The sequence below is a fragment of the Stegodyphus dumicola genome, chromosome 7, assembly GCF_044657685.1.
Source record: "Stegodyphus dumicola isolate Sdum_Otavi_A_Nest chromosome 7, ASM4465768v1".
NCBI classification, from domain to species: Eukaryota; Metazoa; Arthropoda; class Arachnida; order Araneae; family Eresidae; genus Stegodyphus; species Stegodyphus dumicola.
The window spans coordinates 10244294-10271378 of record NC_140774.1 but is presented as its reverse complement, the minus strand read 5'-3'; positions in this window follow the sequence as shown (position 1 = coordinate 10271378).

Genomic DNA, 27085 nt, shown 5'->3' with positions numbered 1-27085 from the left:
CTGCGGTGCTAGGCGGATCAAGATGCGTAAGGAAGGTAAGTTGATCGATACGAAACACGGGATCCTTACCTTCAACACGCCTGATCTGCCTAAGAATATTAAGGCCGGATATTTAAATTGTCCTGTAAGACCTTATATTCCCAACCCTATGCGATGCTTCCAATGCCAGCGTTTCGGCCATTCTAAGACGTCTTGTCGTGGCAGCCTCACATGCGCCCGATGCTCACAGATTGGCCACGATTCGGAAAATTGTACCGCTGCGCCTTCGTGTATAAATTGCAAGGGTCAGCACCCAGCATTTTCACGCCTCTGCCCAAAATGGAAATCCGAAAAAGAAGTACAGACTCTTAAAGTTACCAGGAACATCTCGTATGCTGAAGCCAGAAAACTAGTTCAAAGCACACAGCTCCAATCAAACAAATCTTATGCCAGTGCAGTTAAAACAACACGTAGCATTGCCACCCAAACATCAATAGGCACGCAGACTAAACCAAATAAAACCCAACCAACCACATCCACCAAGAAAACGGAAAATGCAACTCATTTAATACAAAAAAAAAAAAGAAACAGTCATTCAAAGTAAACCTAAAATTGAAAGTCACAAAATAATTAATAAAAATAGAAGTCCCAGCAATAGCTCTTTTGACGAAAGGATTTCTGAATCTGCGGATTCAGACACTATGGAAGTAGAGGAGGGTCTAGAATTTCCCAGGCATCTACTTCCACGAAAAACCAAACAAGAGCACAGAAAGAACAAAAACCAGACATAATGGCCACCCTCGTCTCATGGAACTGTCGCGGTTTCCACCGAAATTTGCTCGACATCAAAGCCATAATTAATGCTTATCATCCTGTATGCTTCGCAGTACAAGAAACAAATCTAAAACCAGAACAACAGGCAAAACTTCGGAGGTTTTCCTTCGTCAGGAAAGATAACCTTGCAGGTGAGCGTGCCAGTGGAGGTGTAGGTCTCCTCACCTCACTGGATTATCCCTCAAATGTGCTTTCTTTGACGACATCCCTCCAAGTTGTCGCTACTCAAACAAATTTTGATTTTGTTGTTACAGTCGTTTCTTTGTATTTGCCTCCAAATGAGCATATTGATCAGCAAGATTTAAATGGTCTTTTAGAGCAGCTGCCTGAGCCTTTCATCATAATAGGAGATTTTAACGGCCATAGTCCGCTCTGGGGTAGTAAGGATACTAATTGCCGAGGAAGACAAATTGAGCAGATGATCGAAGATCATAGCCTTTGTCTCCTCAATAATGGGCAAGATACTTACTTCCATGAGCCTTCAAAAACATTCCATGCTCTCGACCTTGCCATCTGTTCACCATCTCTGTTGCCTTTTTGCACTTTTAATGTGGGTAAAGATCTTTACAACAGTGATCATTATCCCATTCTTGTGTCTCTTGCACGAAGAGGAGCAAACCCCATGTCGAGATCCCCTCGATTCATACTGGACAGGGCAGACTGGGAACTCTTCTCTTCCATTGCAGAGCTCACAGATGAAATGGTAGAAGATGCGCATATCGATGACGCTGTTGAAGCTGTTACTAATACTATTATTCAGGCAGCTATGCTCTCCATTCCTAGAACATCAGGAAAACTACTAAAATATTCAAAACCATGGTGGAATCGCGACTGTCATGAAGCACTGAAAAAAGAGAAAAAAGCATGGGGTATTTTTCGTAGATATCCTACTCTGCGAAACCTCATAGCTTTTAAAAGATCCAAAGCAAATGCACGGAAAGTAAGAAGGCAGAGCCAGAGGGATTCCTGGATTTCATATGTGTCCTCAATAACATCCTCTACGCCTAGTAAGCGGGTTTGGGAAAGAGTTCGAAAAGCATGCGGAATGTATAAAGACCACTCACTTTCCTTTCTGGAAAAAGATGGCCGAGTGATTAGCTCCATAGAAGAAATTGCAAATACAATTGGTGAGACATTTGCTGCCGTTTCTTCCAGCCGAAATTACTCACCTGCATTTCTTTCTATCAAGCAACGCTCTGAGAAAAATCCCATCGCTTTCAACTCTTCCAACTTTGAGCCGTACAATAGAGACTTTACTATGGTTGAATTAAAGAGAGCTTTGTTGCAGACAGCCGCCTAGTCTACTTCTTGGAAAAGAATAATATTATATCGCCTTATCAGAGCGGTTTTCGACAGGGGAGAACGACCGTAGACAATATGCTTCTATTAGAGACATCTATTCCGAAAGCCTTTGTCAGAAGAAGTCACCTTGTCTCAATATTCTTCGACATTGGGAAAGCTTATGATAAGGCATGGAGATACGGTATACTCCGGGATCTTCACGAGAGTGGCTTGCGCGGCAACCTACCAATTTTCATACAGAATTTCTTGAACGCTAGAACTTTTCAAGTAAGGATTGGCTCTGTTTTTTCGGATGTTTTTCAACAGGAAGAGGGTGTGCCTCAAGGCTGTGTGCTTAGTGTAACGCTGTTCAGTTTAAAAATAAATTCTGTATTAAAAGAACTTCCTCACACCATCTTAGGATCACTATATGTAGATGATTTACAGATTAGCTTTCGAGGAGCAGACATGAGATACATAGAGAGGCAATTGCAGATGCCTCTGAATAAGATCCAAGAATGGTCAGACAAACAGGGATTTACTTTTTCGAAACAGAAAACTGTGTGCGTGCACTTTTGTAGGAAGCGAGGTCTCCATCCTGAACCTGAGTTATATCTAAATGGTACAATTATTCCAGTTGCGCCCGAAGTAAAATTTTTAGGAGTAACGTTCGACCAGAAATTGACTTTCCTTTCTCATGTTTTAAACCTGAGAAAGAAGTGTCTCAAAACACTAAATATGTTAAAAGTGTTGGCGAACACCTCCTGGGGTGCAGAGCGTTGCTCCATGCTTCGCATTTACAGAGCGCTTATCCGCTCTAGACTGGACTATGGCTCAGTTGTTTATGGATCCGCTCGGTCATCTGTTTTGTTAAAACTGGATCCTGTTCACCATCAAGGTTTGAGGATATGTTCAGGAGCCTTCAGGACTTCTCCTGTCTAGAGCCTGTATGTTGACTGTAATGAACCATCACTTTATCTGAGGCGTGAACAATTGTCCCTTTTGCAATATTTTAATATACTATCCCAACCTGAACATCCCAATAAGCTGTGCTTACTTGATGATGTGAGTAACGCGTTATTTGAAACACGTCCATCTTGTGTTCCTACATTTCTTTTAAGAGTTCGCCCTGTCATCGAGGAACTTTCCCTCTCTGATATGCACCCCCAAGCAGTACAGAATTTTGAAATCCCACCTTGGGAAAATGCACGGATTCAGCTTCTTGATGTTTTTAAGTATCATGTGAAGGCAAGCACTAACGAGATTATATACAGACAACTCTTCGCTGAGCACAGGAACAAATATAGCAGTTATCTTCCAGTTTATACAGATGGGTCCAAGTCAAAAGATCATGTGGGGATGGCATATGTAATTAAAGACCACATAAAGGGCAGACGCTTGCACAATGCTTTCTCTGTCTTAACATCCGAATTAACTGCGATATATTATAGTCTTTTATACATCTCAAGGCTCTGCTACAAAAAGTTTATAATTTATACAGATTCGTATAGTGCTCTTAAATCAATAGAAGCTTTTCCTAATACTCAAAATCCAGTAATAGTGGATATTCTCAAAATACATATAAACTTAATGAATCGTGGGTGTGATATCCTGTACTGCTGGGTTCCCGGGCATGTGGGAATAAAAGGGAATGAGCTGGCAGATATCACAGCAAAATGTGCTGTTGAACTGTCCAGTCGTCTCATCCCTTTTGCAGACATTTGTTGTGTTGTGAAACAAAAGATCCGAAAAAAATGGCAACAACTTTGGGATGTTCAGCTTCAAAATAAATTAAGACATGTAAAACCTAGAATTGAGCACTGGGAATTAACCAAAAATCGTAAGGAGGAAGTTCTTTTGACTCGCCTCAGAATTGGTCACACTAGAGTGACACATAACTATCTTTTAAAAGCTGAGAATGAGCCCGTTTGATTAAATTGTAATGTTTGTTTATCCGTCCGTCATATTTTAATTGAGTGTCCATATTTTAATAGTCTTCGTCAGAAACATTTTAATAGCTGTGACTTGCCTCTCGACCGTTTAATCGGAAGAGAGGTCAATTGCAATTTGTTTTATTATTTAAAAGAGACTGGCTTTTAAATACTTAATGTAATTCGTTTTGGCGATTGTGTCTTGGATTTTAATGTCTGCTTTTACCTTGTTTTTATATGACTGCATCCTCTGGATTTGTTACATTTGTCCACTTGTTTTTATTTATTGTATTTTAATTTCATAATTTTGATCTCATCTCACCATGTGTTTGGCGCGTCATAATCACCTTTGATTTTGCGCCAAAAACCCCACTCACTCACTCACTCACTCACCTAATCCTAATAACATCTTTTTTTAAATATTAACTATTTAGTATTTTCTTAGAAAATTAAAATTCATGCCGAATCACTCAAAAAGTATACAATTTAAAAAAAAAACAATATTTTGAAACAAAAAAACTGAATAAAAACTAATATTTTATTTTATTTTTTCAAAAAGAACTATTCAGTAAATCTTTAAACAAATCAGTTTCTTCACATACATACAAATTTTGAATAATATTCAGTACATCATTTACATTAATAACATCAAAAAAGTCATCAGTAAGAATTAGTTTACTAAAATTTATATTACATTCATTTTGACGAATGAAGTCATTTGCTATCTCAGGCCAATTAACTGTAAACAAAGCCTGGTCAAAGGAAGTTTCACATTTTTCAGCACGGCTTGTTGATAAGCATTCATGCCCGAGCTGATTATTAAACCCTTGTTTGCAACCAAAACACACAAAAAGTTCTGAAATTTTTTTAGAAATAAATTTTTCAATACACTTACACAAAGAGTACTGCAGCTCATGAAATCCATTTGGACGGTCTGGATCACCAGCGTATTCATTCAATTCAAAATGTGTATCACCAACCACCTGCTTTTCACAAAATAGTTAAGAGTTTCAGAAAAAAGGTGTTTCCTTCGCGACATTACATATTTCGCTGTATATGGAGTCCATGTTGCGTAAATGTTCTTTCCTCAACAGAGCACCATCCGGTACAAATTCAAATCGTAAATCTTTTCTTTGGATCAATCTTTGCAGCGATATAATTAGTTTATCGTTGACAATTTGTTTTGAAACACACACATCTTTCTTCACAATAAAAACACTATCGGAACCTTCAAAGGAAGCAAATTTATTGGTATGATCGCACAATTCTTTCCATACTACACCCCGCAGGGGGCTCACTTTTGTGACTACGGATGTGGCAATCCCGAGGTACACTAGCCCTTCAGGGGATCATCTTCTTGGTGAGACGGGTGTCACGATCCTGGAGCCCCAGTGATCTATCCACTTTTCCGTCACCTCTCCTCTTGGCCAGAATTTTTTCCCTTTCTTTCTCCCTTGTGGTTTCTCTCTACGGAGTTTGGGGCTCGTCACGAGAGACTGGAACAGACCTTGTCTCTAGTTTTCGAGTGACGAGAAAACTGCCTACGTGTTTGCCGTGCATGGAGACCCGTGTCGCTGGAAAGGAGGGTCCTGGTAGTTGAGGGGCGAGGTACTGTCCCCAACACACTGCTTTGGCCTCTGCTTCAGCTAAACGGGAGGCACCTTAGTCGTCCTCACGGGTGTCAATCGGCTGGTCACTAGTCCTTGTGTCAGTGGCTTGGGGTCAAGCTCTCGGGAGTGCCTGCTTTCGGGAAAGCCGACTGTGGGGCTTCAGTTTGCGTATAGGTCCGGCTAGCCCTAACACAGGAATCTGTGTTCCCTTGTTGGGCTCCATGGTGGGCGGGGCCGTCAGACCGAATCTTTTTTTCTTTCACTGTGGCTTCTTCACATATATACTTAATTAAAGATTTCGAGGTCACTCCAGTCACTCAACCTAGTTGTGAAACTTCTGCTAAACCATTCACTCAACCTAGTTCTGAAACATCTACTGCTAAGCCAGTCACTCAACCTAGTTCTGAAAAGTCTACTGCAAAAGAATTACGTACAGATACAAATGAAAAGAATCATAACAGTAGTCCCCGTTTCCTAGTCATCTCTAGTCCTTCTGGCGAAATGCATAAGATGTGTCTTTCGTAATAAACAAATACATCCAGTCTTGTATTGGTGAGACGAGAAATATAAAGCGTCTCCGCTCCGGAGACTTGCTTATTGAATACAACCTCAGACATCCAGTCTGCTTCTTTACTTTAGATAACTAAACTTGGGCAAGCGAATGTCACTGTAACACCACAAAGTCACTGAACTATTGTCGCGGTGTAATCTCAGAATTCGACCTTCTGTATGTTTCTGAAGAAGAGATCGCGTCTGAGCTATCCGACCAAAATGTCTGCGGTGTAAGGCGGATCAAGATGCGGAAAGAAGGTAAGTTGATAGACACGAAACACGTGATCCTTACCTTCAACACGCCTGATGTGTCTAAGAATATGAAGGGCGGATATCTAAATATTCCTGTAAGACCTTATATTCCAAACATGATGCGATGTTTCCAATGCCAGCGTTTCGGTCATTCTAAGACGTCTTGTGGTGGCAGCCTCACATGCGCCCGATGCTGACAGATTGGCACGATTCTGATAATTGTACCGCTGCGCCTTTGTGTATAAATTGCAAGGGTGACCACCCAGCATTTTCTCGCTTGTGCCCAAAATGGAAATCGGAAAAAGTAATCCAGACTACAAAAGTTACTAGGAATATCTCTTACGCGGAAGCCAGAAGATTAGTCCAGAGCACACAGCTTCGACCAAATACATCATACGCCAGTGCTGTTAAATCATCTCGTACAGTTGCCACACAAACATCTATAGGCACACAGATCCTACCAAATAAAACCCAACCGTCTACATCCAACAAGAAAAAGGAAAATGCAACCCATATAGTACAAAAAGAAAGAAACAGTTATTCAAAGTAAGCCCAAAACTGCCACACAAAAAATATCAAATAAAAATAGAAGTCACAGCAATAGCTCTCTTGTTGAGATGATTTCTGAATCTGCGGATTCAGACTTTATGGAAATAGAAGAGGGTCTAGAAGTTCCCAGGCATCTACTTCCACGAAAAACTAAACAGCACCGAAAAAAAAACCATTCATAATGGCCACCCTCGTGTCGTAGAACTGTCGCGGTTTCCACCGAAATTTGCTTGACATCAAATCGATAATAAATGTGTATCAGGCTGTGTGCTTAGCAATACAGGAAACAAATCTGAAACCAGAACAGCATGCAAAACTTCGGAGGTTTTCTTTCGTCAGGAAGGATAACCTTGCAGGTGAGCGTGCCAGTGGATATGTAGGTCTCTTCTCCTCACTGGATTATCCATCAAATGTACTTTCTTTGACGACATACCTCCAAGTTGTCAGTGCTCAAATAAATTTTGATATTGTCATTTCATTTGTTTCTCTGTATTTGCCTCCAAATGAGCACATTTATCAGCAAGATTTAAGTAATCTAATAGAGCAGCTGCCTTAGCCTTTTATCATAATAGAAGATTTTAACGGCCATAGTCCACTCTGGGGTAGTAAAGATACAAATTGCCGAGGAAGACAAATTGAGCTGATGATGGAAGATCATAGCCTTTGTCTTCTAAATAATGGGCAGGATACGTACTTCCATGAGCCTTCACATTCCACGCTCTCGACCTTGCCATCTGTTCACCATATCTGTTGCTATTTTGCACTTTTAGTGTCGGAAATGACCTGTACAACAGCGATCATTATCCCAATTTTGTGTCTCTTGCACGAAGAGGAGCAAACCCCGTGTCGAGACTCCCGCGGTTTATTCTGCACATGGCAGACTGGGAATTCTACTCTTCCGTTGCAGACCTCACAGATGAAATAGTAGAAGATGCGCATATCGATGATGCTGTTGGTGCTGTTTCTAATACTATTATTGAGGCAGCTGTTTTGCATTCGTAGAACATCAGGAAAAATGCTTAAATATTCGAAACCATGGTGGAATCGCGACTGTCATGAAGCACTGAAAAACAGAAAAATGCATGGGGTATTTTTCGTAGATATCCTACTCTGCGAAACCTCATAGCATTTAAAAGAGCCAAAGCAAATGCACGAAAAGTAAGGAGGTAGAGCCAAAAGAATTCCTGGATTTCATATGCGTCGTCAATAACATCCTCCACGCCGAGTAAGCGTGTTTGGGAAAGAGTTCGAATAGCATGCGGAATATATAAAGACCACTCACGTTCCTTTTTGGAAAAAGATGGCCGAGTGATTAGCTCCATAGAAGAAATTGCGAATACTATTGGTGAGACATTTGCTGCCGTTTCTTCGAGGAGAAACTATTCACCTGCATTTCTCTCGATCAAGCAGCACTCTGAAATAAATCCCATCGCATTCAACTCTTCCAAATCTGAGCCTTACAATAGAGACTTTACTAGGCTGGAATTAAGGAGAGCTTTGTTGCAGACGCATAGGTCTTGTCCGGGTCTGGATGGCGTGTATTATGAAATGCTAAAGCATCTGTCCTATAAGTCACTGACCGCCCTTCTCACACTTTACAATAGAGTGTGGAAGGAGCGTTCTTTTCCCAGTGCGTGGAGGAGAGCTGTTGTCATTCCTATTGTGAAGCCAGGGAAAGATCCGTGAAATCCCTCCAACTATCGGCCAATTGCCCTTACCAGTTGTGGTAATGATTATTTCGTTGGTTGTGGTGGGAAACGTATATGTCACATGTTATGATAAACAGGAATATAGTGGCAACTTACCCCAGGACAAGATCCAGGTCTATAGCCCGCCGTGAGAAGAGAGTGACAAACACGTGAAAACAGATTTAATTCTTGCTGTATTGGATACTAACAATACTGAAGAGATATTCCTTTTTTTTTAATCCGGTATGTCACATGACGATATGAGGCCTCCTCACTCAGAACAAAAAAAGATAGGTCAATTCTTCCACACAGCCCTTCGAAGACTTGGTATATGTAGAGAGGCAAATGCAGATGGCTCTGAATAAGATCGAAGAATGGTCCGACAAAGAGGGATTTACATTTTCGAAACAGAAAACTGTGTGCGTGCACTTTTGTGAGAAGCGTGGTCTCCATCCTGAACCTGAGTTATATTTGAATGGTACAATTATTCCAGTTGCGCCTGAAGGAAAATTTTTAGGAGTGACGTTCGACCGAGAATTGACTTTCCTTCCTCATGTTTTAAACCTGAGAAAGAAGTGTTTAAAAACATTAAATATTTTAAAAGTGTTGGCAAACACCTCCTGGGGTGCAGAACGTTCCACTATGCTTCGCATTTACATAGCCCTTTTTCGCTCTAGACTGGACTATGGCTCAGTTGTTTATGGATCCGCTCGGTCATCAGTTTTGTTAAAACTCGATCCTGTTCACCATCAAGCTCTGCGGATTTGTTCAGGAGCTTTCAGGACTTCTCCTGTCCAGAGCCTGTATGTTGACTCTAACGAACCATCACTTTATCTGAGGCGTGAGCAATTGTCCCTTTTGCAATATTTTAATATTCTATCACAACCTGAACATCCCAATAAGCTGTGCTTACTCGATAATGTATGTAACACTTTATTTGAAACACGTCCATCCTGTGTTCTTACCTTTCCTTTAAGACTTCGCCCTATCATTGAGGAACATTCCCTCTCTGATATGCGCCCCCAAGCAGTACAGAACTTTGAAATCCCGCCTTGGGAAAATTCACGGTTTCAGCTTCTTGATGTTTTCAAACATCACGTGAAGGCAAGCACTAACGAGATCGTTTACAGACAACTCTTTGCTGAGCACAGGCAGAAATATAGCAGTTATTATCCGATATACACAGATGGATCAAAGTCAAATGATTATGTCGGGATGGCTTTTGTATTTGAAGATTACATTGAGGGCAGATGCCTGTACCATGCTTGCTCAGTCATAACATCTGAACTAACTGCAATATATTCTTGTGTTTTGTACATATCAAAGCTCTGCCACAGAAAGTTCATAGATTATACAGACTCGTATAGTGCTCTTAAATCCTTGCAAGCTTTTCCCAACACTCAGAATCCTGTGGTTGTGGATGTTCTAAAAATTCATATAAATTTAACGATTGGAGGGTATGAAGTCCTGTACTGCTGGGTTCCTGGACATGCTGGAATAAAGGGAAATGAGCTTGCAGACATCGCAGCCAAATTTGCTATTGAACCGTCCAGTCACCTTATCCCTTTTAGACACATCTGCTGTGTCATCAAGGGAAAGGTCCGGAAAAAATGGCAGCAAATTTGGGATGTTCAGCATCACAACAAGTTGAGAAACTTCAAGCCTAGAATTGAGCATTGGGATTTTGCTGGAAATCGTAAGGAGGACGTTCTTTTGACTCGCCTCAGAATTGGTCACACTAGAGTCACACATAACTATCTTCTCAAAGCTGAAAATGAGCCTGTTTGTTTTAATTGTAATGTTTGTTTATCTGTTCGTCATATTTTAATTGAGTGTCCATGTTTTAATAGTCTTCGCCAGAAATATTTTAATAGCTGTGACTTACCTCTCGACCGTTTAATCGGAAGAGAGGTCAATTCTAATTTATTTTATTATTTAATAGAGACTGGCTTTTATTACCTAATGTAATTTGTTTTCAAAACAGTGTCCTGAATTTTAATGTGTTCTTTTAACTTGTGTTTATATGACTTTATCCTATGGATTTGGTGCATTTATCTACTTGTTTTTATTTATTGAATTTTAATGTCATCAACTGTAATCATCCCATCTTGTGTTTGGCGCGTCATAATCATCTCTGGTTTTTGCGCCATAATCACTCACTGACTCACTCGAAGACTTGGTGTATTTCAGCTCATACACATGCAGGTACTCTTCATCGGGATGCCGGGCGAAAATGCCAAGCCCGGGAAAAAAAGGAGATTAGCTTAAATTTTGCAGCTACAACATCAAAGAGAAAGAAACTCGCTTCTTTCATACATACTGGGAGACTAAAGAAAACTTGCACGATAAACTCCCCAAAGTTTGCATTTTACCCCACTCCTACTGTCTTTCTCTATGCAGCATATCCATCCTCTATGCAGCACCTTCACAATTTCCTCCTTCTCCTTCCTCCTGGTAGACAAAAAATACCGCCTTTTATAAAGTTCCACAGTTAAGTTTTGCCGCCCAATGAAAAAAGATCCAGCGTCAGAAGGCAACCAATCGCAAAATACCTTCAGCTACCCAGGCAAACAGAATTGAAGACGCTAGTTGTCTGACGCAATACTTTCCTCCGCTTACAACAGTTGTCTGATGCAATAATTTCCTCCGCTTACAACAGTTGTCTGGTGAAATCTGTTCCTCACCTTACAATAAAAGTTGGCGAAAAAAATGAAATTGTCACCAAAGGAATCTGATGCAAATATCTAAATATTACCACAACGTAGTAAATAATTAATTCAATGTGACCTCGTCCCACCAGTTGTGTTTCCAAACTGTTTGAAAAGATGGTAAACAGCCGCCTAGTCTACATCTTGGAAAAGATTAATATTATATCGCCTTATGAAAGCGGTTTTCGAAAGGGGAGAACTACCGTAGATAATATGCTCCTTTTCGAGACATCCATTCGAAAAGCTTTTGTAAGAAGGAGTCACTTGTCTCGGTATTTTTTGGACATTGAGAAAGCTTATGATAAGGCATGGAGATACGGTGTACTTCGGGATCTTCACGAGAGTGGCTTGCGCGGCAACCTACCAATTTTTATTCAGAATTTCTTGAATACTAGAACATTTCAAGTAACGATTGAATCTGTTTTGTCGGATGTTTCTGAACAAGAAGAGGGTGTGCCTCAAGGCTGTGTGCTTAGTGTAACTCTTTTCAGCCTAAAAATAAATTCTGTATTAAAACAACTTCCTCCCACCATTTCAGGTTCTTTATATGTTGATAATCTACAAATTAGCTGTAGAGGTGTGGATATGAGACATGTAGAGAGACAGCTCCAGATCGCTTTGAACAGGATCCAGGAATGGGCAAAAAGACAAGGATTTACGTTTTCCAAACAGAAGACTGTCTGTGTGCATTTTTGTAGAAAGCGAGGTCTCCATCCTGAGCCTGAATTATACCTTAATGGGTCTGTGATTCCAGTAGCATCTGAAGTAAAATTTTTAGGGGTGATGTTCGACCAAAAATTGACTTTCCTTCCTCATGTCCTAAACTTGAGAAGAAAGTGTGCAAAAATTTTAAATATTTTTAAAGTCCTGGCGAACACCTCCTGGTGTGCAGAGCGTTGCTCCATGCTTCGCATTTACAGAGCTCTTTTTCGCTTTAGACTAGACTACGACTCAGCTGTTTATGGATCCGCTCGGTCTTCAGTGTTGTTAAAACTAGACCCTGTTCATCATCAGGCTCTACGGATTTGTTCTGGAGCCTTCAGGACGTCTCCTGTCCAGAGCGTTTATGATGAGTGTTACGAACCATCACTCTGTTTGATGCGTGAGGAGTTGTCTATTTTACAGTATTTTAATATTTTATCTCAACCTGACCATCCTTATAACTTGTGTATACGTGACAATAACCGTGACCTTGTATTTGAGGCACGTCCATCTTGTGTGCCTTCTTTTCCTGTCAGAGTTCGTCCCCTCATTGAAGAATTCTCGCTGTCTGATAATTCCCCACAGGCAGTACAGCATTTTGAAATCGCACCTTGGGAAAAGGCACAAATCCACCTTCTTGATATTTTCCACAAATATGGAAAACCAGCTACTAATGAGAGCATCTACAGAGAAATTTTTGCTGAGAACAGGCATAGTTGCAGGAGTTATGTTCCCATATATACGGATCGATCTAAGTCAGCTTGCCATGTTGGCATGTCATTTATAATTGGTGACCACATGGAAGGCAGACGTTTACACGACGCTTCCTCTGTGTTTACCTCCGAACTGACTGCCATATATTATGCGCTTTTGTACATCTCAACGCTGCACCATCGAAAATTCATTGTATATACGGACTCCTACAGTGCATTGAAAGCTTTAGAATCCTTTTCTAGCACTTAGAATCCTGTGATAGTGGATGTTCTCAAGTTGAATATTAAATTGACACGTGGTGGATATGAACTTCTGTACTGCTGGGTCCCCGGACATACAGGAATAAAGGGCAATGAGCTGGCGGACATCGCAGCGAAATCTGCTGTTGAAATGTCCGGCCGCCTCATCCCTTTTAAAGATATCCGTTGTGTCATAAGAAGTTCCGAAAGAAATGGCAGCAACTTTGGGACATTCAACTTCATAACAAGTTGAGAAGAGTGAAGCCTAAAATAGAGCGTTGGGATACTACTAGCAATCGCAGGGAGGAAGTTCTGTGGACTCGCCTTAGAATTGGTCACAGTAGAGTGGCACATAACTACCTTCTAAAAGCTGAGAACGAGCCTGTTTGTACAAATTGTTATGTATGTCTCTCAGTCTATCACATTTTAATTGAATGTCCATATTTTAACAGTCTTCGTGAGAAGTATTTCAATTGCTGCGACTTGCCTCTCAACCGTTTAATTGGAAGAGAGGTCAATACCAATTTGTTTCACTACCTGAAAGAAATAGGTTTCTATTATCTAATTTGATTTTTGTCCTGAGATTTTATATTGGAATTTTAATTAATCAGATGTTTGAGGATTTTATAGCTATACTGCATATCTCATTATCAGAGTTATAATCAGCATTTTTATCCCATCATTTAAATATCTTTTTACTTGCCTCGATTTTAAAAGTGTGCTGTTATCTTTATATTTTTTATCTTTAGTTTGTATGTTAAAAAAGATTCCTGTGTTTGGCGCATATAGGCTAATGAACTTTGCGCCATAAAACTACTACTACTGCTACTACTTTCCATACTAAGAGGAGAAGGCGAAAGTCCATCTTTGGTAGGATGTAGCAAATAGTTGTCATCAGTCACATATTTTCGAACGTGAACACGAGTCATACCTAAGAAACACAATACAGTCACAAAAATATCCCCTCCGAGATGAAACATATTCTTTGGCAAAGAATCAAGCTTCAGCAAAGTTTCGTCATATGAAGTACCGCAAAACGTCTTTGATGATAAACTTGAATTTGCAGCTAGACGTTTCATTATGCACGACAGTACAACAAAGCAAACACAAAACTAAATAAGCAACGCGTAGTAACAACTTCCAAAATTTAGCAAGTAATGAATTTCGGAGGCAAATAAGCAGTTGAAACTCGGCTTCGAACTTTTTACTTTGTCTGAAAATTCTGATAGGCTAAGAAAGCACGACATCATTTTCCCGGTTTCTTCTTGGTCCACAGAAATGTATTCGTTCAACTACGCGGATATCTACACGAAGGGAGTGAAAAGGCTGACGCCATTTCCCAACCAAATCATGCACAAACATGATAAGGGTGACGTCATTTACCCACAAAGAAAATTCTTCAGAATGGCGGCTATAGGAGAAATCTAAGATGACGACGCAGGACCTCATGTACATAAGAGCTTTATCTGCCAAGGAATTGTGGGGTATCGCTTAGAGACTTGGATGCGGTGCCCCTCAATTCCTTTTTTTAATTATTGAAAGATAGCAAGTTCGAATCCCTTTGGAATGAAAATATATTACTTTTTCATACTTTTTTATTTTACGATCCTGTTACTTTTAGCAGATATTCTGGACACGAGATGGAGCCAGCAGTAAATTACATTTAAGAAAACCAATACAGTGTTTTAAAATACCGCTTTTTTAATTCATTCCTTGCAAATCATAAATAAATTCTGAAATTCTCCCATTCCAAATAAAATTACCCACTTACAGAAATTAAAACGATAATTCAATTAATACATTAAAAATATTAATTAACCCCCCAAACGAAATACAAGAAAAATAAAATCTGAAATGTTTCAGATTTTAAATTACGTCCAAAGGGGCGTTTTTTAACATTTTGTGTGTTACCTTTCTTTATTAAATATCATGTTCCTCGCACTTAAACCATAAGATCCAGTGCAACAGCAATATCGCAAAATAGTTTTAGAACGAGCATATCTTTAGAATTTCCGATACAGAGACTCACGCGCTGTAGATAAAAAATGTTTTTTTTGCACAACGTTGCCATTGCTCGCTTTGAAATCCTTGAGTTTGTTAATCAAAAATTCGTCAAAGTTTTAGAAAATAGGAAATCGATCATAAAACAAATTTCAAATTTCAAATTTGGTCTTCCACATGCTCATATTCGTTGGAGGATTACGTTATTCAAAATTCGATGACTCTATGTACCGTTGTTTTATCACAATACGAGAAATATACATACATTTATGCAGATTTTTCATTATTTAATTTCTTCAAATATAATGCAGGACTCTAACATTTTGTGGCAACACTTTGAAAAGTGAACCGACATTTATGAGTCCGACGCAAAATGCCAAAACGAAACTAATAGTCCTTCGGGATTCAAATCGCTTTGGACTAAAAATGAACACACGGAAAGAAAAATAAAAAATGGAATCTAAAATATAATGTTCGAAAATTAAAAAAAAAAGAAAAATATATATATTCTCCCCTATTAAAAAAGAAAGTTTTCTATCGGTAAACTCCCCCTCAGGGGGTTCACTTTTGTGAGTACGGGTGTGGCAATCCCGAGGTACCCTAGCCCTTCAGGGGATCATCTTGGTGAGACGGGTGTCACGATCCTGGAGCCCCAGTGATCTATCCTCTTTTCCGTCTCCTCTCCTCTTGGCTGGAACTTTTTCCCTTCCCTTCTCCCTCGTGGTTTCTCTCTACGGAGTTTGGGGCTCGTCACGAGAGACTGGAACAGACCTTGTCTCTAGTTCTCGAGTGGCGAGAAAACTGCCCACGTGTTTGCCGTGCGTGGAGAACCGTGTCGCTGGAAAGGAGGGTCCTGGTAGTTGAGGGTCGAGGTACTGTCCCCAACACACTGCTTTGGCCTCTGCTTCAGCTAAACGGGAGGCACCTTAGTCGTCCTCACGGGTGTCAATAGGCTGGTCACTAGTCCTTGTGTCAGTGGCTTGGGGTCAAGCTCTCGGGAGTACCTGCTTTCGGGAAAGCCGACTGTGGGGCTTCAGTTTGCGTATAGGTCCGGCTAGCCCTAACACAGGAATCTGTGTTCCCTTGTTGGGCTCCGTGCTGGGCGGGGCCGTCGGACCCGAATCTTTTCTTATTTCAATATGGCTAATTCTCAAATTTTTCTGACCAAAGACTTCGAAGTCACTCCAGTCTCTCACCCTAGTTCTGAAACGTCTACTACTAAACCAGTCACTCAACCTAGCTCTGAAAATTCTGCAAAAAAATTACGGACAGATGCAAATAAAAAAAATCATAACAATAGTCCCCGTTTCCTAGTCATCTCTAGTCCTTCTGGCGAAATGCATAAGATGTCTCCTTTCGTGATTAACAAATACATTCAGTCTTGTATTGGTGAGCCGAGAAACATAAAGCGTCTCCGCTCCGGAGACTTGCTTATTGATACAAACTCAGCCACCCAGTCTGCTTCTTTACTTCAGATAACTAAACTTGGGCAAGCGAATGTCAATGTAACACCACATAAGTCACTGAACTATTGTCGGGGTGTAATCTCAGAATTCGACCTTCTGTATGTTTCTGAAGAAGAGATCGCTTCTGAGTTATCCGAACAAAATGTCTGCGGTGTAAGGCGGATCAAGATGCGTAAAGAAGGTAAGTTGATAGACACGAAATACGTGATCCTTACCTTCAACACGCCTGATCTGCCTAAGAATATTAAGGCCGGATATCTAAATATTCCTATAAGACCTTATATTCCAAATGTTTGCGATGTTTCCAATGCCAGCGTTTCGGCCATTCTAAGACGTCTTGTCGTGGCAGCCTCACATGCGCCCGATGCTCACAGATTGGCCACGATTCCGAAAATTGTACCGTTGCGCCTTCGTGTATAAATTGCAAGGGTCAGCACCCAGCATTTTCACGCTTGTGCCCAAAATGGAAATCCGAAAAAGAAGTACAGACCAGGAACATCTCGTATGCTGAAGCCAGAAAACTAGTTCAAAGCACACAGCTCCAATCAAACAAAACTTATGCCAGTGCAGTTAAAACAACACGTAACATTGCCACCCAAACATCAATAGGCACGCAGACTAAACCAAATAAAATCCAACCAACCACATCCACCAAGAAAACAGAAAAGTCAACTCATTTAATACAAAATAAAGAAGCAGTCAATCAAAGTAAACCCAAAACTGCCACTAAAAAAGTATCAAATAAAAATAGAAGTTCCAGCAATAGGTCTTTTGACGAAATGATTTCTGAATCTGCGGATTCAGACACTATGGAAGTAGAGGAGGGTCTAGAATTTCCCAGGCATCTACGTCCACGAAAAAGCAAACAAGAGCACAGAAAGAACAAAAACCAGACATAATGGCCAACCTCGTCTCATGGAACTGTCGCGGTTTCTACCGAAATTTGCTCGACATTAAAGCCATAATTAATGCTTATCATCCTGTATGCTTCGCAGTACAGGAAACAAATCTAAAACCAGAACAACAGGCAAAACTTCGGAGGTTTTCCTTCGTCAGGAAAGATAAGCTTGCAGGTGAGCGTGCCAGTGGAGGTGTAGGTACCCTCACCTCACTGGATTATCCCTCAAATGTGCTTTCTTTGACGACATCCCTCCAAGTTGTCGCTACTCAAACAAATTTTGATATTGTTGTTACAGTCGTTTCTCTGTATTTGCCTCCAAATGAGCATATTGATCAGCAAGATTTAAATGGTCTTCTAGAGCAGCTGCCTGAGCCTTTCATCATAATAGGAGATTTTAACGGCCATAGTCCGCTCTGGGGTAGTAAAGATACAAATTGCCGAGGAAGACAAATTCAGCAGATGATCGAAGATCATAGCCTTTGTCTCCTGAATAATGGCCAGGATACTTACTGCCATGAGCCTTCAAGGACATTCCACGCTCTCGACCTTGCCATCTGTTCATCGTCTCTGTTGCCATTTTGCACTTTTAGTGTCGGAAATGACCTGTACAACAGCGATCATTATCCCATTTTTGTATCTCTTGCACGAAGAGGAGCAAACCCCATGTCGAGACTCCCTCGGTTTATACTGGACAGGACAGACTGGGAACTCTTCTCTTCCTCCGCAGAGCTCAGAGATCAAATGGTAGAAGATGGGCATATCGATGATGCTGTTGAAGCTGTTACTAATACTATTATTCAGGCAGCTATGCTCTCCATTCCTAGAACATCAGGAAAACTACTAAAATATTCAAAACCATGGTGGAATCGCGACTGTCATGAAGCACTGAAAAAACAAAAAAAGCATGGGGTATTTTTCGTAGATATCCGACTCTGCGAAACCTCATTGCATTTAAAAGAGCCAAAGCAAACGCACGAAAAGTAAGGAGGCAGAGCCAAAGGAATTCTTGGATTTCCTATGTGTCATCAATTACATCCTCTACGCCTAGTAGGCGGGTTTGGGAAAGAGTTCGAAAAGCATGCGGAATATATAAAGACCACTCACTTTCCTTTTTGGAAAAAGATGGCCGAGTGATTAGCTCCATAGAAGAAATTGCGAATACTATTGGTGAGACATTTGCTTCCGTTTCTTCTAGCAGAAACTATACACCTGCATTTCTTTCTATCAAGCAGCACTCTGAAATAAATCCCATTGCATTCAACTCGTCCAAATCTGAGCCTTACAATAGAGCATTTACTATGCTGCAATTAAAGAGAGCTTTATTGCAGACACATAGGTCTTCTCCGGGTCTTGATGGCGTGAATTACGAAATGCTAAAGCATCTGTCCTATAAGTCACTGACTGCCCTCCTCACTCTTTACAATAGAGTGTGGAAGGAGCGTATTTTTCCCAGTGCGTGGAGGAGAGCTGTTGTAATTCCTATTGCTAAGCCAGGGAAAGATCCAAGGAATCCATCGAACTATCGGCGAATTCCCCTTACGAGTTGCGTATGCAAACTGTTTGAAAAGATGGTAAACAGCCGCGTAGTCTACTTCTTGGAAAAGAATGATATTATATCGCCTTATCAAAGCGGTTTTCGAAAGGGAAGAACAACTGTAGATAACATGCTCCTCTTAGAGACATGCATTCGAAAAGCTTTTGTAAGAAGAAGCCACCTTGTCTGAATTTTCTTCGACATTGAAAAAGCTTATGATAAGGCATGGAGATACGGTATACTCCGATATCTTCACGAGAGTGGCTTGCGCGGCAACCTACCAATTTTCATTCAAAACTTCTTGAACACAAGAACTTTTCAAGTAAGATTTGGCTCTGTTTTTTCGGATGTTTTTCAACAGGAAGTGGGTGTGCCTCAAGGCTGTGTGCTCAGTGTAACCCTGTTTAGTTTAAAAATAAACTCAGTACTAAAAGAACTTCCTTCCACCATCTTGGGATCTGTATATGTTGATGATCTGCAGATTAGCTGTCGAGGGGCAGACATGAGATACGTAGAGAGGCAGTTGCAGATAGCTCTGAATAAGATCCAAGAATGGTCAAACAAACAGGGATTTACTTTTTCCAAACAAAAAACTGTGTGTGTGCACTTTTGTAGGAAGCGAGGTCTCCATCCTGAACCTGAGTTATATCTCAATGGTACAATTATTCCAGTTGCGCCCGAAGTAAAATTTTTAGGAGTGACGTTCGACCAGAAATTGACTTTTCTTCCTCATGTTTTAAACCTGAGAAAGAAGTGTCTAAAAACACTAAATATCTTAAAAGTGTTGGCGAACACCTCCTGGGGTGCAGAGCGTTGCTCCATGCTTCGCATTTACAGAGCCCTGGTTCGCTCTAGACTGGACTATGGCTCAGTTGTTTACGGATCCGCTCGGTCATCAGTTTTGTTAAAACTCGATCGTGTTCACCATCAAGCTCTGCGGATTTGTTCAGGAGCTTTCAGAACTTCTCCTGTCCAGAGCCTGTATGTTGACTCTAACGAACCATCACTTTATCTGAGGCGTGAGCAGTTGTCCCTATTGCAATATTTTAATATTCTATCACAACCTGAACATCCCAATAAACTGTACTTATTTGATGATGTGTGTAACACTTTATTTGAAACACGTCCATCCTGTGTTCCTACCTTTCCTTTAAGAGTTCGCCCTATCATTGAGGAACGTTCCCTCCCTGATATGCGCCCCCAAGCAGTACAGAATTTTGAATTCCCACCTTGGGAAAATGCACGGATTCAGCTTCTTGATGTTTTCAAGCATCACGTCAAGGCAAGCACCAATGACATCATTTATAGACAACTCTTCGCTTAGCACAGGCACAAATATAGCAGTTATCTTTCAGTTTATACAGATGGATCCAAGTCAACAGATCATGTCGGGATGGCATTTGTAATTGAAGACCACATGGAGGGCAGACGCTTGCACCATGCCTCCTCTGTCTTAACATCTGAATTAACTGCAATATATTATTGTCTTTTGTACATCTCTAGGCTCTGCCACAAAAAGTTTATAGTTTATACAGACTCCTATAGTGCACTGAAATCTTTAGAAGCTTTTTCTAACACTCAAAACCCAGTCATAGTGGATGTTCTCAAGATACATATAAACCTAACGAGTCGTGGATATGAAATTCTGTACTGCTGGGTTCCCGGTCATGTGGGAATTAAAGGGAATGAGCTGGCAGATATCACAGCCAAATCTGCTGTTGAACTGTCCAATCGCCTCATCCCTTTTGGAGACATCTGTTGTGTTGTGAAAAAGAAGATATGAAAAAAATGGCAGCAATTTTGGGATGTTCAGCGTGAAAACAAGTTAACACATGTAAAGCCTAGAATTGAGCATTGGGATTTTGCTGGAAATCGTAAAGAAGTTCTTTTGACTCGCCTCAGAATTGGTCACATAAGAGTGACACATGGCTACCTTTTAAAAGCAGAGAATGAGCCTGTTTGTTCAAATTGTAATGTTTGTCTATCTGTCCGTCATATTTTAATTGAGTGTCCATATTTTAATAATCTTCGTCAGAAGTATTTTAATAGCTGTGACTTACCTCTCGACCGTTTAATCGGAAGGGAGGTGTATTGTAATTTATTTTATTATTTAAAAGAGACTGGCTTTTATCACCTATTGTAATTTGTTTTGAAAATTGTGTCTTGAATTTTAAATGTGTGGTTTTAACTTGTTTTTATATGACTTCATCCTCTGTATTTGACACATTTGTCTACTTGTTTTTATTTATTGTATTTTAATTTCATCAATTGTACTCACCCCATCTCGCGTCTGGCGCACTATAATCAACTTTGGTTTTGCGCCATAATCTCTCACTCACTCACTCACTCACTCACTCACTCACTCACTCACTCACTCACTCACTCACTCACTATCGGTAAACTCGTTGAACACTTTGTCTTTTTTCATCAATAGCTATTTTAGTCCTCTCGATGTAAGAACGCCATAGCTATGTGGTTAAAGCGCGTAGCTGGAGATATCGAGGTCGTGGGTTCGGGCCCCAGGTATTTTTTGAAACTGCGTTCTCGCCGTCAAGGGCAGCATGCATCACCGTACAAGGCTGATATTCTCCAAGGACCACGTGATTAATAAATTATTTACTTAAATTAAATAATTATAATTAAATAGATCCTTCATAAATAATTACTGAATACAAGTAATGATTCAGGACGAAAAAGCATGGCGGAAAAAGGATGAGTCATTCAAAATTTACACCACGTCGACCAACATTACGGACGACCGTCCCGTGATCCAATATGGCGGACGACAGCCACGTGGTATGACATCACTTCCGGTTACATCACTAGGCCCCTCTCTCCTCGTGACGTCACTTCCGCCGCACTGGGGAGGGTACCTAGTACTAATATTAATTTGACTTATCTTGCACCAAGTAAGCAAGTTTTGAGAAAAAATAGATTTTGAGAAAAACGCATTTAAAGTTTAAAATGTTATATTTTTATTATTTAATCTTCACTCAGATACGTAAAATTCCCCATATCTATATGTTACACCTTCCTTTTGCTCTGCTTTATCTGTTTTCCTTTTTTTGATCAGTCTATTTGTTTTTCTGGCAATTTTTACTGTGGGTAGTGAGTGACGTTTAGATTCACTTATTCGCTCCATGTCTAGCTTACTAAATTCTTTGATTGCATATTTACCAGGTTGTATACGTACACAGTTTGAAATAGCTAGTAAGCCACGAAACCCTCTATTAAATTGTATTACAGCCATGTATGCTCCCAATTTAAGAGTTTGTAATTCTACAAACACATCGTTCGGTATAAATTTCCACAAAATGCCATTAAAACTTTCGTTTGCATTTTGTGTCTTTCCATGTAAGCACTTTTGTAAGAGCTTTTGCTAGCATAGTTTCATATATACAGGCTTAACAATATTAATAATATTCTTTGGGAGTCCTTTGGAACTGTCTGTGTACATTCTTCCAGCTGACGCAGCTCGCTGATATTTACACCAGCTGTCTGGTCCAACTGAACACTGGCCATGCATAGGTTGTTTCGCACTAGAGCATGTGTGAAAAAATGCAGCAATTACTGCACTTTGCATTGCTTGTAAATTATTCACGTTGCTCCTAATTGCAATTCCATAATAATTTTGAAGTTTGTCAATAAAAGCATCCGTTAATTTCCTTCGTCCACCAAGACCTTTTTGCTGTGCGTTCAATTTCTTTAGCCTGGAACCAAAACGCTTCTGTACATGACTTATGCATTCATATTTGGCGACACTATTTACACCATAAATACCTTTAACTGCTTCATAACCCTTAGATTCACCGTCACCATAAAAAATGAACATATTTTAGTTTCCGTAATTGAGAGGATCTTTCAAAAATACGGTATACTCCGACAAGTTCCATGGCACCCGATGATCCCTTATGTTTCTCACGGTTATGATCTTTTGTGTTTTTACTTCTGCAGATTCTGCAAGCTTTGGACATTACTTCAATGTCTAAAACTCTATCAGTAATGACTGATATAGCAATGACACATCCATTTAACGATGAATGACCTCTTCGTTGCCATGAACCGTCGACTGACACACCGCACTCAACAATCTCTTCTGTATTTTTTGCCATTCTAATTTCACCAGCAGCATTATCTATTATTTTATTTGCAATATTACCAGCAGCACATTCTAATTTTTTTCTAGGTATTTAAATACTGAATTGGATGGAGCATGTACACTGGTGTGCAAAACTTAAGCAACAATGCAAATTTTAATCAAATAACCATGCAGTTGCAGAAAAGGGGTTCTTGCTATCAGTACAATGAACACGCAGTTCAGTAGAAAGATCATGCATATGCAAATGTCAGGAAAGAAACGTCACAGGCTACGTGATCGTACGCAAAACGCATGCGCTCCACTCGAGACTACCATAAAAGGAAGGACGGAGACGCAAAGACATTCGCTGTAAGTACATTATGGCTCGAAGAAATCATCTGGATTATTTCACGAGTGGAAGAATGATCGGAAAGCTGGAGGAGTGGCGTAGAGTGACTAAAGTGGCTGAGGATTTCGAAGTCAACAAAAGTGTCGTTCCGCGGGCTTGGAAAGCCTTCCAAACCATAGGTACATCTATTAGAAAGATTGGTGGTGGCCATTCCAAGACAACAACTACAACAGATAACCGATATATCGCCGTACAGGCGAAAAGAGCCCAAAACCCAGCAACCGGCGACAATTGTCGTGGTTTACTGTGTCCAGACACCTTCACAAAGATGGCCTATTCCACCGCCGTCCTGGAGGCTGCATCCCTTTGAAAGTTGGCCATCGGCGCCACCGTTTAGAGTGGTGCAAGAAGCGCAAAAACTAGGCATCTTATCAATGGAGTATTATCTTCCGTACGGATGAGAGCCGTTTTAGTGCCCCAAGCGATTCTCAACGCCAACGTATTTGGAGAGAGGTAAGGACACGGTTTAATCCCAGTAACATCACGGAAAGAGGCCATTACAGTGTCCTGGAGATCTTGTCTGTAGAGGCATTATGATGAACGGACGGACAGAGCTCCACGCTTTCGACAGAAGTTCTGTAACCGGAGATTGCTATTGTCAGAAGGTAATCCTTCCCTATGTGCGTCTGTTCCGAGGTGCAATTGGACCAGACTTCGTTTTTATGGATGACAATGCACGGCCACACCGTACTCCTGCTGTTCAGAAGCTACTGAAAAGTGAAGATATCACTCGAATGGATTGGCCAGCGTACTCCCCTGATTTAAATTCCATAGAACATGTGTGGGATGCTTTGGGGAGACGCCTTGAGGCACGATTACATCCTCCGGCGAACACCCAACAACTGAAACGGATGCTGATTGAGGAATGGGCACTCTCACCTCAAGATCAGTTGGACAATCTGGTGCTGAGTATGGGGAGACGGTGAGAAGCAACCATTGCAGTAAGGGGAGGGCATATCCTATAAGGAACACCTGCTTGTTGTTCTCCTGTTATACAAACAATCATGTGTAACCATACTATGACTTCAATAAAGCCTGATTTTGTTTAATTCCATACTGTATGCATTGTATTCATTTTTGCGCAATTATGCTTTCGTCTTCGTTTAAATACAAAATGCTGTCTCTTATTTCTGAATTTCATGTCTCTCAGTGTACATTAATAGCTGCACAAAGCTATTTTGCTGCAGAATATCCTGTCCCTATAAAGCTCATTCCATAAACAATGTTAATATTGGGCATTTTGTTAATTTTTGCAGATGTGCAAAAAGAGTGAGAAAAATTACAGTTTTGACATTTCAGTTCCATGTTTAATGCCAAACCAAACACAGATTCCTGGACAAGATTTACGTCACTTCTAAAGCACACAGGGCAACATAATAAAGAAATGACATCTTTTAAAATATTTAAATCGAAAACCATATTTATCTGTTGATTATCAAAAACATCTGCTGACGAGCAATTTTTTAGCTTCGATTCACTCGATGTAGGAATAGCTTCATCTGCATTATTTTCCATTTCTTTCACAACCCGATTCATAAATCTGTTTCTTACGCCTTTACGTTTACAAACACGGCTTCGATTTTTACGCCTTATTAAGTCTATTAATGGGTAAAAGTTGTTACCCATTAATAGACTTAATAAGTGTTGCTAAAAATAATCAAAGATTAAGATAAATTTAATCGCAAATGCAACGTATAATGTTTCGAGTCAAATTCAAATTCTTACGCTAGCGAGAAACTACGTTTTCAAATTGTAAACAATAACAATGTTGCCATTTAATTTGAAGTAAATTCATGTTGCCACACAGATTAAAAGAAAGATTCTTTTAATTTCTCCTCTTTAAAAGTTTTGTAAATTATATTTCCAGGAGGAAAAGTGTTTATGCTCATTTTTGACACTTTTTTGCTCTTTAAATATTTCCGGTGATTTAAATGCCCACTTCCGGTTTATGCGTCTTTATAAAATCCTTAATATCTTAGCATCTAATTAACGTAGAAACAAAAACAAACCTGTTTTGGAAAGCTGAATAAATCTATTTAATAAACGAATAAAACAAATTTGCCATTTTTAGCCAAAAATGGTCTATTTAACGTGTTCGGATACCTTAAGAGTTTGTTTAGAAAACTGCTGTTGTTGACTGTAGCGAATTCGCGGATTAGCTTTTTCTAGTTGTTTTGAATTAAGTTCTCTTGAACGTTTGAGTAGTCAAAAGATAACTACTGTTTTGATTCGAAATCAGACTTGGTTTTTATATCCAATATATTTTATTTACGAACACATACAGACGATTATTTACATGTAGAGTTTAGTATAAAGATATAGTGTTTCGTACATCTTGATGATAAACATTCCGTATTTCACAGTAATGTAACTAACTAAACTGCTGCTTGCTTAGAAGAACGGGAATTCCCCGATCACAACGTATGAAACTGGTTGCCAGATTCATACATCAAACTTAACAAACAAACAAACTTTAAATAATGATAAACGGGAAATACTAAACTTAATAGGAGTCATAACATCCTCCCCTCCTTTGCATTGCAGGCATGTTTTCTTAAAGCAATGCAAACTGAAGTAATGAAAATGTATACATATAACAGACATAAATTTTAACACATGACTTTATAATTATGAAAGTCTAAGAAAAAAGTCAATAACAGTTCATAAGTCCATCTTCGATAACGTAATTGCAAATCGGATGGCAACTCTTCGTCCCAGTCTAACTTATTTTTCCAGGCTTCTTGGAGTAGTAACTTAGGCAATAGTGTCGCAGGTGAGGTAAAGCCTATGGAATCATATATGCTGTTAACAACAGAAAGTAACATTCTCTTCGTTACAACCTCACTAGATTTCATGTCAGCTTGAGAACCAACGCAGTAAATTTCATCTGTTTCTGTATTCCACTTACGGCCAAGTACACTCTGACTTTCCTGACACTGACGTCCAGAATGAGCCCAACATCTCAGTTCAAATGACGCTTCATTCGTTACTTGCATAGCTTGAGATTTCAGTTGCTCCAGTTTTTTACGTTCATGACACTTGTGACTAGGTTGTCAACATAAAACCCTTCTCTCAATTTATCAATCGTATTTTGAAGGTTTTCTGTTTGGAATTTCTGCAATTCTAAATGATATTTTATTGTGGCGTTCAGAAGAAAAGGACTGGAAGTGATGCCGAAAACCACTCGGCAGTGTCTATAAATCTTAAGTTTGGTGCGTTCAGTATCTTCCCATCACAAGAACCTCAGTACATCTCTGTCTTCGGCCCTTAAACCTGTTTGCAGAAAAGCTTGCTTATATCAGCAACTACTCTCAAGGGACTTAAACGGAATCTCAGCAGTAGTGGCGGTATCTGATATATCAGACTCGGTCCAACACTCAAATACTCGTTTAAAGAAGCATATCCAGGCCGCTTGAAAGAAGCGTCGAACACTGGGCGCACTTTCGTAGTACTGCTGGATGGCTTGATAACAGGCCTTTGAGGGAGAAAATGACTGAGCTTAAACAGATGTTCCATTGGAACAGTTTCTATGATGCTTTCTATTTTTTTCTTAATTAATAATTTGGAATACAGCATCGTAGGCTTCGAAGTTATTTTCGTTTAACAAACGTTTTGTTACCGTGCGATGTCGCGATTCAGCTATATCGTACTTATCAT